The sequence below is a fragment of the Ochlerotatus camptorhynchus genome, unplaced genomic scaffold, assembly GCF_037179485.1.
Source record: "Ochlerotatus camptorhynchus isolate MF236.1 unplaced genomic scaffold, CSIRO-AGI_Acam_v1.1 ptg000209l, whole genome shotgun sequence".
NCBI classification, from domain to species: domain Eukaryota; kingdom Metazoa; phylum Arthropoda; class Insecta; order Diptera; family Culicidae; genus Ochlerotatus; species Ochlerotatus camptorhynchus.
This window is the reverse complement of record NW_027040699.1, coordinates 1,376,467-1,389,975: the sequence shown is the minus strand read 5'-3', so window position 1 is coordinate 1,389,975 and position 13,509 is coordinate 1,376,467. Positions and strand designations below refer to the sequence as shown.

At 39.9% G+C, this 13,509-nt stretch overlaps 1 protein-coding gene across 1 annotated transcript in view; it reads left to right on the top strand.

Moving 5' to 3' along the window:
* The window catches only part of LOC135703153 (spondin-1-like), a 146,942-nt gene that overhangs the window by 22,490 nt on the left and 110,943 nt on the right, over positions 1-13,509 (top strand). The window contains 1 exon segment of the mRNA XM_065224260.1: positions 11,927-12,087. The gene's annotated coding sequence lies outside the window, so the exon portion shown is untranslated.

Here is a 13,509-nt window from a genome sequence, read left to right as displayed (position 1 = left end):
TTTCTTTCAATTTTGCATTTAAAAAACCTGAACACCCCTCATTTTGAAGGTGTGTGTGTGTAGAATGTTGCTCCTATTTTGATTTTGGAATTCACTCTTCAGTTGTCAAAATGCCGTCCAAGCAAGAAGATCAGCGTATCAAAATTTTGCTCGCGCATCGCGAAAATCCGAGCTACTCGCACGCAAAGTTGGCAAAATCGCTAAAAGTTGCCAAATCAACCGTTACAAATGTAATTAAAGTGTTTGGGGAACGTTTGTCGACAGCCAGGAAGTCTGGATCGGGGGGAAATCGAAAACCGGAAGCCGCTGAGACGACAAAGAGAGTTGCCGGTAGTTTCAAGCGAAACCCTAACCTCTCTCTCCGAGATGCCGCAAATAAGCTGGGTGTATCGTCTACAACCGTGCATCGAGCCAAAAAACGAGCCGGACTATCGACTTACAAGAAGGTAGTGACTCCAAATCGCGATGATAAACAAAATACGACGGCCAAAGCGCGATCCCGGAGGCTGTACACGACGATGCTGACGAAGTTTGACTGCGTGGTAATGGACGACGAAACCTACGTCAAAGCCGACTACAAGCAGCTTCCGGGACAGGAGTTTTATACGGCAAAAGGAAGGGGAAAGGTAGCAGATGTTTTCAAGCACATGAAACTGTCAAAGTTCGCAAAGAAATATCTGGTTTGGCAAGCCATCTGTACCTGTGGCTTGAAAAGCAGCATTTTCAAAGCTTCCGGGACTGTCAACCAAGAAATTTACGTGAAAGAGTGTTTGAATAAACGTCTGCTGCCTTTCCTGAAGAAACACGGTTGTTCCGTACTGTTTTGGCCGGATTTGGCATCTTGCCATTACGGTAAAAAGGCCATGGAGTGGTACGCCGCCAACAACGTGCAGGTGGTTCCCAAGGACAAGAACCCTCCCAACACGCCAGAGCTCCGCCCAATTGAGAAATACTGAGCTATTGTCAAGCGGAACCTAAAGAAGACCAAAAAAACTGCTAAGGGCGAGCAGCAGTTCAAGGCAAACTGGCTTTCTGCGGCGAAGAAGGTGGACAAGGTGGCTGTACAAAATCTGATGGCAGGGGTCAAGCGTAAGGCCCGGCAATTCGGATTTGGAAAAGCGGAAGCCTAACTGAATATTTTTCCTGAATTTTATACTAATTGAACTTGAAAAAGAAATTTAATTTGATTTTTTAAATAAACGATTTCACCGATTTACACGCGTTTTCACTTGACCAAATTTTGACCGTATCACCCTTTAGTGCAGAACTTCCTTTGCCGACAATGCGGAGAAACTCCGTCGAAAGTCTCTGGAAACCTCCGTTGGCACCATCTGAATTTTCGAGGGAAGATTCAACGGAGTTTTCACCTGTTGATGGCGGCGAGGGTTCCGGTAAATTTCAGTGGAGATTTTCGGAGTTTGGACGGAGTTCAAACGGAGTTTTTTCGCGTTTTCGGTGGAAGAGGTTCTGCACGATTCCGGTGGAGATTTCTGATGGTCGAGGAGCTTCTGACATAATTTTCTCGCGTCAGGAGTGTGGATTTGAGCGAACCGAGGCGAACAAGAAAATAGGACAAAACTTTTCATGCATGAATGCATGTATTACACTAAATGCATTAAAATTTTTGATGTTACAATAAATACACCTCAAGTGATCTCCCCCTAGCTCCTGATGCTGCTGCTTTCGTGGATCCTTACCGCGTTCGTATTTCCTTTTCTTCGGATCAAATTCAAATCAAATCCAGAATGTTTTTCTTTACCGGCAGGACGGTACGACAGTTTTTTTTCCCGTTTTTTTTCAAAACAATAAAATCTAGATAGAGCTAGAATTAGGGCCTAACAATGACTTCTATAGACGATTTCTAGAAATTCAAGGTTCACCCACGCAAACCAACATCCTCATCGGGTAGGGAAAGACTTCCCCTATCCGATGGTTATGTTGGTCTGCGTGGGCGTACCTTGAGTTTCTAGAAATCATCGATAGAAGTCATTGTTTACAAAAGCTGTTGTGCCCTAATTTCAGCTCTATCTAGAAATAACAATCGAATGTAAACATTATTTGCAGTGGTGCCAGAATTGATTAAAACATTTGCAAGGCATGTTCTAGACACATTTTCCAATGTTTATGTTGCACATTTTGGACCAGGTAATTAAGTTTCTATCTCACTTTTTCGGACAGTTATAAAGATTTTCATTGATAAATACGTCACTTTGAAATTTTTATTTCACTTTGACAAAGTTAAAAAAAGTAGTGGAGTTGTATACAAGACACGACCGCATGGTTGACGAAGACTAAGTTAAGCTGTTTAGTGAACTTCTCGTGCATGTTTATTGATATTGATTTAAAGTACAGTAGAAGTAACCTATCATATCGGTCCTATGTACATATTTTGGATTTCATACTTAGTAAAGCTTGGCCAACTTCAGGTCCTAATAAAAATGCGTCTATTACATTTAGTTCCTAAATTGCAATCATATATGGATATTCAAATAGAAAAAATATATCGAAATATAAACAAATTTTCTAACTTAATTTTTGATTTCTGGACGGTTTTTCTTAAAAATTATTAAACAAAAAATATTTCTCTAAAACGAGTGGAACTATCCGCCATGAATGTTGTGAGATAAAACAATTCCCGAGAAGTACGTTATTTTTTCATTACTTCCATCATTAGTTCTTAATTAGGTCTCTGAAGCAAAGAAGAGAGTGAACGTCGTATTTTATGATAACGCAACAGGCAGAATGGAGAACTATTCTATGGAACGGCATGCTATTTCCCACCTCCATCAGCAAAAAATCCGGGAAATTATAATTGAGGCGGGGCAGAGCACGCCATTCCATAACAAAAAAAACCTAGAAATACTTGGAAAAACATGAGGCAAATTTACTCATCGCTGAGTTCTTGCACTTTTTGCGATTGAGATGAGTAAACTAAACTCAAATTTGGGTCGTTCAGCATGAACCTATACGATAGCATTGAAATTGATTCTCTGTGGAATTACTTGTAAAAAATGTCTTCAAACGCTGTCACGGCACAGCATTCCGGGAAATCTCTCTAACATGGATGTATACATTTCGTATGGATACTTCGCAAAAAAAACGGGAACGAGTGGAATTGCATCCGTGGCTTGGTTATCTCGTTTCCAATAAAGTGCCGTATTCAGGAACGTTCCAATCATCCGTGTCGCCATAGAATTGCTAGTAAGAGGAAGGTTAGGTCGACGCCGTACGCGGTTGGCGCGTTTATGCGATCAATTTTACCACCTCTAGGCAAAAAAATAAATAGAAATGAAAATCGTGTTTCCGCTGCGGCTTGAAACCATGTAAACAGACAAGCACGCAGCGAAATACATCAGCGTTGATCGTTGTTGCGGTGGTTTGCAAAATTGTAGCACAGCAAACACCCACGCGCAGTATGTCATGAATATGGCGATACGGCTTGGATTACCATGGTGATGATTATTTTTAATTGATCGCAATTATGAAACTGTCCTTCACGGCATTGTTATTATTCGAAACGATTTACCCGGTCAATTTGGTAGTTGTTCATTGGCAGTGTTAACATGGTACAGCAGTTGGTAGACTTCGCAATTAAAAAAAAATACTCGTTAAACATAGAGGGTAGTATCAACAATCAATACGAAACTAACGAGTTTAAATTGGCTCACTACTTGACTAGCCTATAGGTCCCAAGCAAACGATTAACGTACCCCATTCTAGTCGAAATGCTAGTACTACATAATGTTTGTTTTGATTCGCTATGAAAGTTTGACAGATAAAATGAGGGGTTGGTGGATTTTCCTATGCTTCGAGGGGTGAATCGATTAGCTTGGGACCGAAGAGAGTACCAGAGCAGAGCCAAAAAGCTGAGCACGTTTCTTCGGGACCTTCTAGTCTTAGAGTTACCTCTATGGTAGTATTTTTCATTCACGGTCATGACACTTGTTGGGACCAATGGATTTCTGGCAACCCGTTCCTGCTAGAGATGTCAGATATACAGGCATTGACTTCTCAACGCATGATCTCACAACCTACCCCAACCTTCGACTAAATCGGTTCACGTCGGTAATATCGACCGACTATGCAACCGACGTATTTATAAATTGTTGCATCGACTCTTATGGGACTGCTTAAGGGGAAGTTGCCGATGCGTCAGCACACGAAATCGGTAGTCGAAAACACAGGAAATCAGTCAACCAGAAGCGATCAAATCGAACGATTAGTAGGATTACAGAGTTGTAGCAGGGATTCTATGAAACCAGACGAAATATACTGGTTGATCAGTTTATTAAATTGTTTCTACAATGGAAACAGATTAAGTCGATAAATAAATCAGCATACAAAATTGATGAAACCAAACGAAATAGAGTGGTTAATCGGTTCATTCAGTTGTTTGTACGATGGAAAAGATTAAGTCAACTGTTAAATCGGCTTATGAAATTGATGAAACCAGATGAAATACACTAATTAATCGGGTTATTAAATTTGGTTCTTTAGGGGTATTGAGGTAATTGCATATTTGTAATATGCATGGAAATGGAATCTATATCCAAAATTTCATCAATTTTGAAGCACTGGAACTATTTTAAATAAGTGTGATTACATTAGCAAAAATCACCATCTTAGCGCCCCTCGATGGTATTTCATATGGGAACGAGCTGTCAGTTAGTTAGTTTTGTGTCAAACAGTGAAGTGATTATTTTGTTTCAATCAAGATTAAAAATTGATATGGAAGTAAATGGAATCGAAAAAAAAATATCGTTGTGCTCAGAAAACGACTTTCCGATGATGTATGGAAAACGACATATTTTTCAAAATTAAAGAACCCAATTGTTTCTTCAAATAAAACATACTAAATCTACATAATTATTACGCCAAGTATTCCACCTGCTTGCCATTGTAAAATTTCAAAAAAAAAAAAAACAAGACTAATAATACCAACTTACCAGGTTGTAATGACATTTAATAATAAAGTTGCACTCACTTAGTCTAACTGCCACTATTTTATAATCACTACCTCAACGGATTTCGTCTGTATACTAATACGTACACTAAAATAAACACCGATTAAAAAACATACAATTGCCAGATTTTACAATAGATAAAATCTATGGCTGTCGGTTCCGGCGGTATTCGATTTAATACATTAACGAATATTTTGAGAAAAATAACTAGTGTACTAATCCCGACGTTATCGGTTTATTAATAGGCCTTTTTTGTATACAACCGATTTCGCCGGTCGACAGTGAAATTCCCCATCTGTCAAATTTTTTATGGGGTAGCTAGTGTAGCGGTGTAAAATTCAATTTGTTTAATATTTTAATAAATCAGCTGTCAAAATTTTCGACTTGGCAGCGGTTTGGTTTTTTTTTTCAACCAGTAAACTGCATGTATTAACTGAAATGAAATGAAACTGCTCACTAATACCAACAATCAATACGAAACTAACGATTTTAAATTGGCTCACCACTTTAGTAGCCTATTGGTCCCAAGCAAACGATTAACGTACCCTATTCTAGTTGAAATTCTATTACTACACTATGTTTGTTTTGATTCGCTATGAAAGTTTGACAGATAACATCAGGGGTGTGTGGATTCATGCAGAACATGCAGGAGTGAGTGAAATAGCTTGGGACTGCTTGCGACCGTTGTTCTGGTACTGAGTTAGCGTTAGCGTTAGCGTTGTTATGATATACTTCGTAGATTGGATACTAGCGACACTCACGTCTCTTCTGAAATTCTCAGTTAGACTACTTTCAGGAATAATGCTGAGGAGTAAACATTGGTTCCAATCTAAACAAGAGTAACAGAAGCATGACTGTCGCTATTCCCGGCCACGCCCATCTTTACCATAACTAGGGATAAGGAAGGAAATGTTGATGTAGTACTTACTTAACGAGAGGCCACCGACTTAGCGACACCCTCATAAGTGCTACGGAGTTGGAGGGTTGGGTAGGGTATTCGGTTAGGATTCACCTCAAGTTGGCGATGCAACCAAAAGTATGTATTGTTTATTTGTTATTTATTTAATCTCTCGATAGCCGGCTATGGAAAGAACATATTAATTTTGTTTAGTGATAATGAATTTTAAGAGTCATGACGGAGAGCTTGGGATTAAACCCATAATTTTCTGCTCAGTAAGCAAAAACGATCCCTCCAGGGTCATCGAGCATCTCAGAACCATAACGCTTCGCGACAATACAGGACTGCGTTTTCGCTTGATATGCAAATAGTTTCCAAGGTTAATGTTTAATATCAAATATACACATGATGGTGGCGATTTATTGTGCTGTTGAAGAGCTTGGGGTTAAATCTATGATTTTCTGCTCAGTAAGCAAAATCGATCCCTCCAGGGTCATCGAGCATCTCATAATCCACAGCGCTTCGCGTCAAAGTACGAATATATGGATGAACTATCTATTATTGAATAACTATTATTTACGATAATTACATGAATAAATAAAATATAAACTACAAACAAAACGTGACTGTTAAAATCTCAAAAAGATATTCTCACAAATATATTTCACGCCACCAGGAATCTCAAAACCAGTAGACGTTATAATGATACTCTGCACATGTTAGACACAAGAAAAGGCCAAAAACAAGCGTCCGAAACACAAAACCCGTCAAATCCACTTGCAGTCACAATCAACGATTCTACGAATCGCGAGCGCTCACGAATCATAAAACCGCTGACTGCGACACTCTGAAAGCGAAATTGACAGGCTCTATGCATCAAACACCCGCCCTCCAATCTCCACCCGCATCCAACAGCACAAATCTCCATTACAACATCTAACGAATTCAAAACTCCGAAAATCACTCATCTATAGCAAGTGAGTGGAAGCAACCCTGCATGCAACCATTCTTAATGATACACTTGTTCTGCCTATCTTTCTATTAGGCCTGTGGACATGCGTTAGCTTCGAAACTTCTAACCAAACTGGGTAAATTTTCAGATCACAAAAAAAAAAAACTTAAAAAAAAAAAAACTTTCAAAGGTAATTACAAGTAAGATAAATATTGATTATTTTACGCGAAAACGAGCAAGTAATATTAAATCTCTTGTATCATATGCTAATGCAAATTGACTGTAACAAAAATAATATGCTTAAATAAAATAAAATATTAATAAAATTATATGCAAAATTTACAAGAAGATCATTACTTTATTGGTGATAAGTTTCTAATAAGCCCTCCCAGTTCCTCTGTATGCAGAACAAATCTGACACTATAATCAGAATTGCTCAGTCTGCATGAAGCAGCCGATTTCATCAAGGAAGTTCTATTAACAACTAAGAATTAATCGTTTGAGGCATACTGAAGCATTAAGAAGGTGATATGTGTCACTATAGGAAATCATCAACGTTGCAATGATCAGTGAACGGGCACCATATGGTACATTTTCTCACCATGAACCTATCATTTCCAGCCTATCTGAACTATTTAATAAATGGAAGCCATAACATGGGTTACGCTCCCCCAAAGCGGGCCCTCCGCATCCTGTCTCTGTCTTTATCTCAAATACCAAATGCCAATGGTATGAATGTATCTTATATCTGAAAAATCCAAACCTGTTCTAATCCACCTGAAATGACTAACGAATGGAAGACTTTGACTACCCAGCCATGCAATAGTCTCATTCCGTGCCTTATGGCAACTTGATGATTCTATTGCGCTCATCTTCTGGCACCACCCAGGGGAGACATGGTCCTGTACCCAATGCTTAACTTATCTCCATTCCACTCAGCTACTCGCAATTTCTTGTGATATAGTGGGCGGAATATTATTATATGAGACAATTCAATGCAGACGTCTTTCCAAATTTGGCAGATCGACAGGTAATCGGTGAGTTACCACGATAGTTGCTATTCAACAACTCGACAACGTCCCATCGTCAACGCCTGCTATGAGAATTTCCCATTGCAGACGCCAACGAAATGATGTCATCGAGCTATCGATCAACTACCCTGATTATCGCCTGGTACCTTATAGCACGATGCTAGGAGGCGAACCGGAAGAATCGATGAGCTACCTCCCCCAGGGACCGTTGTTCTGGTACTGAGTGAGCCAAAAATAATAATGATTTTCTTCGGGACCCAGTGGTCTTAGAGTTACCTCTATGCTAATACCAACCGGTGGAAACTAACGATTTTATTTTGGCTCCAAGCAAATTGATGAAAATACTTCTGATCGCGCACGGTAGGACCCGATTTTCTACGTTGTGTTATAATTAATTGAAACAGACCGATTTATTGGCCGTCCTGCCATGGCGGAGGCATTAAACTATATATATTTATTGTTTGTTTTTACATAAAAGAACAGCACATTATAGTAGATACATAATAAAAGTGACAATTATAGATGGACAAGTGGTGACATCTATGGACAGGTTCAATAACTGTGCTATGCTTAGGGTAAAGGCGGTAATCGTCGCTTGCACGAACAACTTCATTCTAGTCGAAATCTAGTACTACACTATGTTTGTTTTGATTCGCTTTGAAAGTTTGACAGATAAAATGAGGGGTTCATGGCTTTTCCTATGTTTCGAGGGGTACATCGATTAGCTTGGGACCGAAGAGAGTACCAGAGCTGAGCCAAAAAGTTGAGCACGTTTCTTCGGGACCTTCTGGTTACCTCTATGCTAAAACTAAGGGCGGTAGAGAACTCTATGTATGTATTTATACAATGCTCATGCATACGGGCTTCATACAGAGTACAGAATAGTGTTTCCATTTCCCGGCCATTTTTGGATACCCGTGAAACGGGAAACAGCTGATGGCTCTTTGCAGGAATTCCCGGGAATCGGGAAATATTTTAATGCAGATACTAGAAAAGTATAAAGTATAATTCAGGACAGTTAGAATAATGAAATAGCTTAAGCACTTAATTTTAATATTTTTTGCTTCCATTGGAAGATAAATTCCTAGCTGTTTTCAATTTTTCTTTCGATTTCCAACTTCCGTAATTTTTAGTCACCCTTAGACTACACTCGAGAGTTTATTTTTAACCCAGAAGTCTCAGAATTCTCTCAGAAGTCTCTTGCGACTTTCTTAAAAAATTACCACGGAAGTTCTCCCAGAATTCAACATCCCCGGAAGATTCTTCCGATTTCCTTTATTAGATTTCCTTTTTTCCTGACGTCTCACGGAAATTTCTTCTGGCATCCCTCGGAAAATTCCTACGACTTCTTCTGAAGCATTCTTCCGATTTACCTTAGAAGATCTTTTGATTCCTGTGGAAGTTAATCCAAACTTTCTCTTTACAAGTTTTTTTTTTTGCTCCGCTGGGAAATTTCTTGTAACTGGTCAAGAACTGCTTAGCCTGCTTTGTTTGCTGGTTTTCTTTTTCTGTTAAGGTCGTACAGCTTCGCAGCATTCTAGAACCTCAGTCGGCGTGCACAAACAAATGTTCAATCGCTTGTCTCTCTTTCTCCCGTCGCTCCATTGGTCTTCCTTTCAAGCTTTGGTGAAACGGATGAGCGAAAGAGCGCTCGACTTTTATAGTTTTCTTTTTCATGATACACATCAACACAGGTTTCATGACGTATATGACGGAAAATTAAATTACATGTTTAAAGCATTTCTCACGTTTAATTTATCTTCCATCCACAAGTTTTACCTAAAAAAAGTTAACGAAAACGGGGCATATAACGCAATTTAAACAAATTGAAAGAGCGGTGATAGAGTGTTCGTGAAAGGGGATTGAAAGCCATAATGAGGTTTCGTTTAACTAGAAAATCGACGTTACTTACATTGAAAGCGATGAGCAAAGCACGACGAGAAGATCCACAGCCAGCGTTTCCTTCTAAGCGTGCTTCTTTTTCATTCCCCCTTATTCTGCGAGTCACGTGACTCTCTCTCACCGGTGAGGTGACAATAGTCACCTCGTGTGAGGTGACTCTCCATTTGATTTACATGGAGAGTCACCTCACACGAGGTGACAATTGTCACCTTACCGGTGACAGAGAGTCACGTGACTCGCAGAATAAGGGGGATTATCATTTCTTGCTAATAGTCTAGCTAGGCGTTATAGAAATGAAGCGTTGAACACGTTTGTATGAGAGAAACAAAACTCGAGTTTATTTTAGAGCTTCGAAAATGTAGAGCCCTGCTCGCTAATAAAGATAACCTAACCTCTGGATGATTTGAGAATACTTCAGGTTGATCTTATATTACTCTGATATTCGATTCAGAGAGCATGTTGATCAATAATTATCCCAAACACCTGCATAATGTTCTCTGAATATTTTGGCAATTAGATCATTAATTGTCCAATTAATCAAAATATGTCACTTAGATATTCTCCCCTTTGTTGACCAGGAATTATTCCAAAAACATTCAGCTGATCAAATACCTGCATAATGTTTCTGATGTTCTATGAACTAAAGGGCCACCCACATTAGATCCGTTTGCGTTGCGTTGACGTAAATTTGACAGATAGACAATAGCTATTGCGCCAGCCATCGAGACGAACACAGTACGGATCCAACAATCCCATCGATTCGATAAGTCGAAGACTCCAAGACAATTACAGCTGTCACTTTACCGCAACGCGTCCGATCCGGATCTAATGTGCGTGGACCTTAACGTTGCAGACAGTTGTGGTTGGTTTGAGTACTCTCATAAACTGCCATGCAAATTAACAGCGGCAAATTTTCCGCCGCGAATAAATCGTGCCAATGTGGGGGAGCCTTCAATCATGTAAATATTGGTCAACAAAACTTTTAACTTGTGGTGTACAACTCGCACGTAAGCCGTATTTTGCAAGCACGCATCAGCACTACTGTCAATTATCGTTCATGAAACATAGATGGCTGTTTGTACCGATTGCTTGGACAAGGAAATTTTATGATCGATGCTGCATACCAAATACTTTTCTCTACTTTTACTGCAGACCAAATGTCCCAAAAGATAGAAAACATTCTTCGGGATTTCCTTCTCCCTTCCCCCATCCCAAACCCCCGCAAGAAGGTCAAAACGAGCCGAAAACAATCCTCATGAAAGCCAGCATGTCGAAAGCAATTTTCCTCGTTCATGGTCAGCCGGAGTAAAAGCCCCAAAGTTATTCAATTTCTCGTTCAATAAATATTATTCTTAGTATCGTCTTCCGATCCGCTCCTCCCCTTTACCCTCCTACAAAACAAAACGTCACAAACAGTAGAATCCTCAAGAATGCTTCCACTTTCCGGCAGAATACATCATCAGCAGAAAACCGGAACCGGGAGAAGACAACTCATACTAATTCCGACTAAACGAGCGTTAAAGTTGATTGGAAAACCACTGCCTCTCTGACTCACTCTCAGCGCCTTGCATCCCATTCGATACGATTGGATCTTGTGGGCTTAGAATGCTTCGCTTGTTTTCCTTATTTTTAGGTAGACGGACAAAAAAAAAATCCTCAAGAAATAGGAAAATTTGTTCGACAGGAAAAGCAAGTGAAAAAATCGGTTTACCCCCAGTAGCCATAAAACGGAAATAAGAAGTTGCATGCCGCAAAGAAAAACGGAGGTGTTTGCTCATCCATAAAATGAGGTTGTTTTGTGTTGCCATCGGAGTTGGCAGTGAGAGGAAAAGATAAGGGTTGTTGAAAACGGTACCGCCGACCACCCAAATCTGAAACAAAGGGGAGCACGAAACTGCCATTTGAGCGCATCAGGTAGTGGGAGGAAAGGTGAAGAACGAGATAAACGAACGGATAATATTGTGAGCTCATAGTGTCTCTCTGACGGTGTGTTGTTTTGTGTACAATTTCGGCAAGTATCATCTGCTTCCGTTCCACAATAAAGCAGTGTGGAAAGGGGGTGGATTTGACTGTATAGGTAGCTATACCCCGAAAAGCAGCTTTTCTGCTTGCGCTGTACAGCAGCAGATCAGTTGGAATTGGATTACCTATTGCACCGTTTTTTTCCTTGGTGAAATAGAGCGAAGGATATTTTGACGCAAAGAAGCAAAGCAGGCTAAGCAGCTCTTGAGCAGTGAGTGAGTGGTGATAACTGAAAGAACAACATTGACAGCTATTCAGAGGACGACATCGCAGAAGCAGTAGCAGCAGTACGAGCAAAAGTAGGCGCAGAGAGTACAGGTATGGTTTATCAACAGTATTTATTTATCTTTGGGGGAATAAAGTAAATGATACATGGATAATTTAAGTTACAGTCGAATTTTGCTCTTTAAATGGTCTACACATTAGTTGGGATGCAGCCCACCTAAATTGAAGTTAAACTTCATTTCTGGCAGTTCTGATTCTTTTTCGAGGGGCTCATGGATGAACAATTTGGATAGTTGCCAAACGATTTTGATGATAATAAACCATCGGTTATCCCTCAACAAATTTTCAGCTTTGATAGCTCAGCCCATCTAACGAAAGCCTTTCACTAAGTGGGCTACGGGTTTTACCCAACGAGCGAAAGTTGACTGTACTAAATTTAGAGTAATATGAGGCAACACACTACATGAGGCAGAGGCATTCACCATAGGTCATCTAAATGTCTTCTGTAATCCAGACTTCGATGTCGATTTCTTTCAAAACTTCTCTTTGGATTCTCCTTCTTCTCTTGGATTTCTACTCACAAGTACCTTGATGTTCTCCCAAGGGGTTGGTCACTCCGCACAGTGTGCCAAAAACAAGCTCGAGCACACCTGGGCACAGTCATTGGCATTGTTTGGCACCCATGGTTACAATTTTTCTGATATTTAAAGTTACTAGCAACGCTGAACTTTTCTGCGCCTGCGCAGTGTACATGTGTCAAAATGTGTTATTGATGTAGCTACAATATAATCAATTTGTTTCAAAACACAATCCTGATGATCTTGATGCCTGTTGGAAGAACTAGGTACATCATTTCGCGCCAGACTGCGTACAATCATTCCGACCACCCAGCATGAAGAAATCAGGGCAATTGCTTGCATAGCAACACTCCGTTATCAAAATCGTTACACCGGTGACGGCACATTTCCTCCCAGACAAAGAACAGCTGACAGCGGTATCGTGAGCGGACCGAGGTTTACCGCCACGGCTACACGAACTAGCGATGCAGCTACCACGGCTGCGGCTGCGGCTGCGGCTGCGGCTGCTTCTAATGCTACTGCTGGTCTATCTTTTGACATTCTTTTGACGAATTTTAGAGTAGACGGACCAGCAGCAGCAACCAAAGCAGTAGTAGCATTGCACAGTGGTCCAGAATGCAGATTTAGCTGGAATGATATGTTTTGAGCCTGAAATTGAAACTTTAGACTAAAAGTCTCTTCTACAAAGTTGTTCCTTATAGTTAGGCCCTCATTTTTATGACAATGAATTCTAGGGTGGTTCCTATTATCATTAAAATCAAAAATCTAACTTTTTTGTTTGAATAAATTAAGGTATACATTCTTCGGCAAAGTTATAGCTGAGCTAATTTCAAGCAACTTTGTTGAAAATAACTTTTTTGTATCTCTTAAATTGGCCGATTTAGAGCTATTTTCTTGAATTGAGTTAGGGTGGCTCTTAAAAAAACAGTTTTTTTGC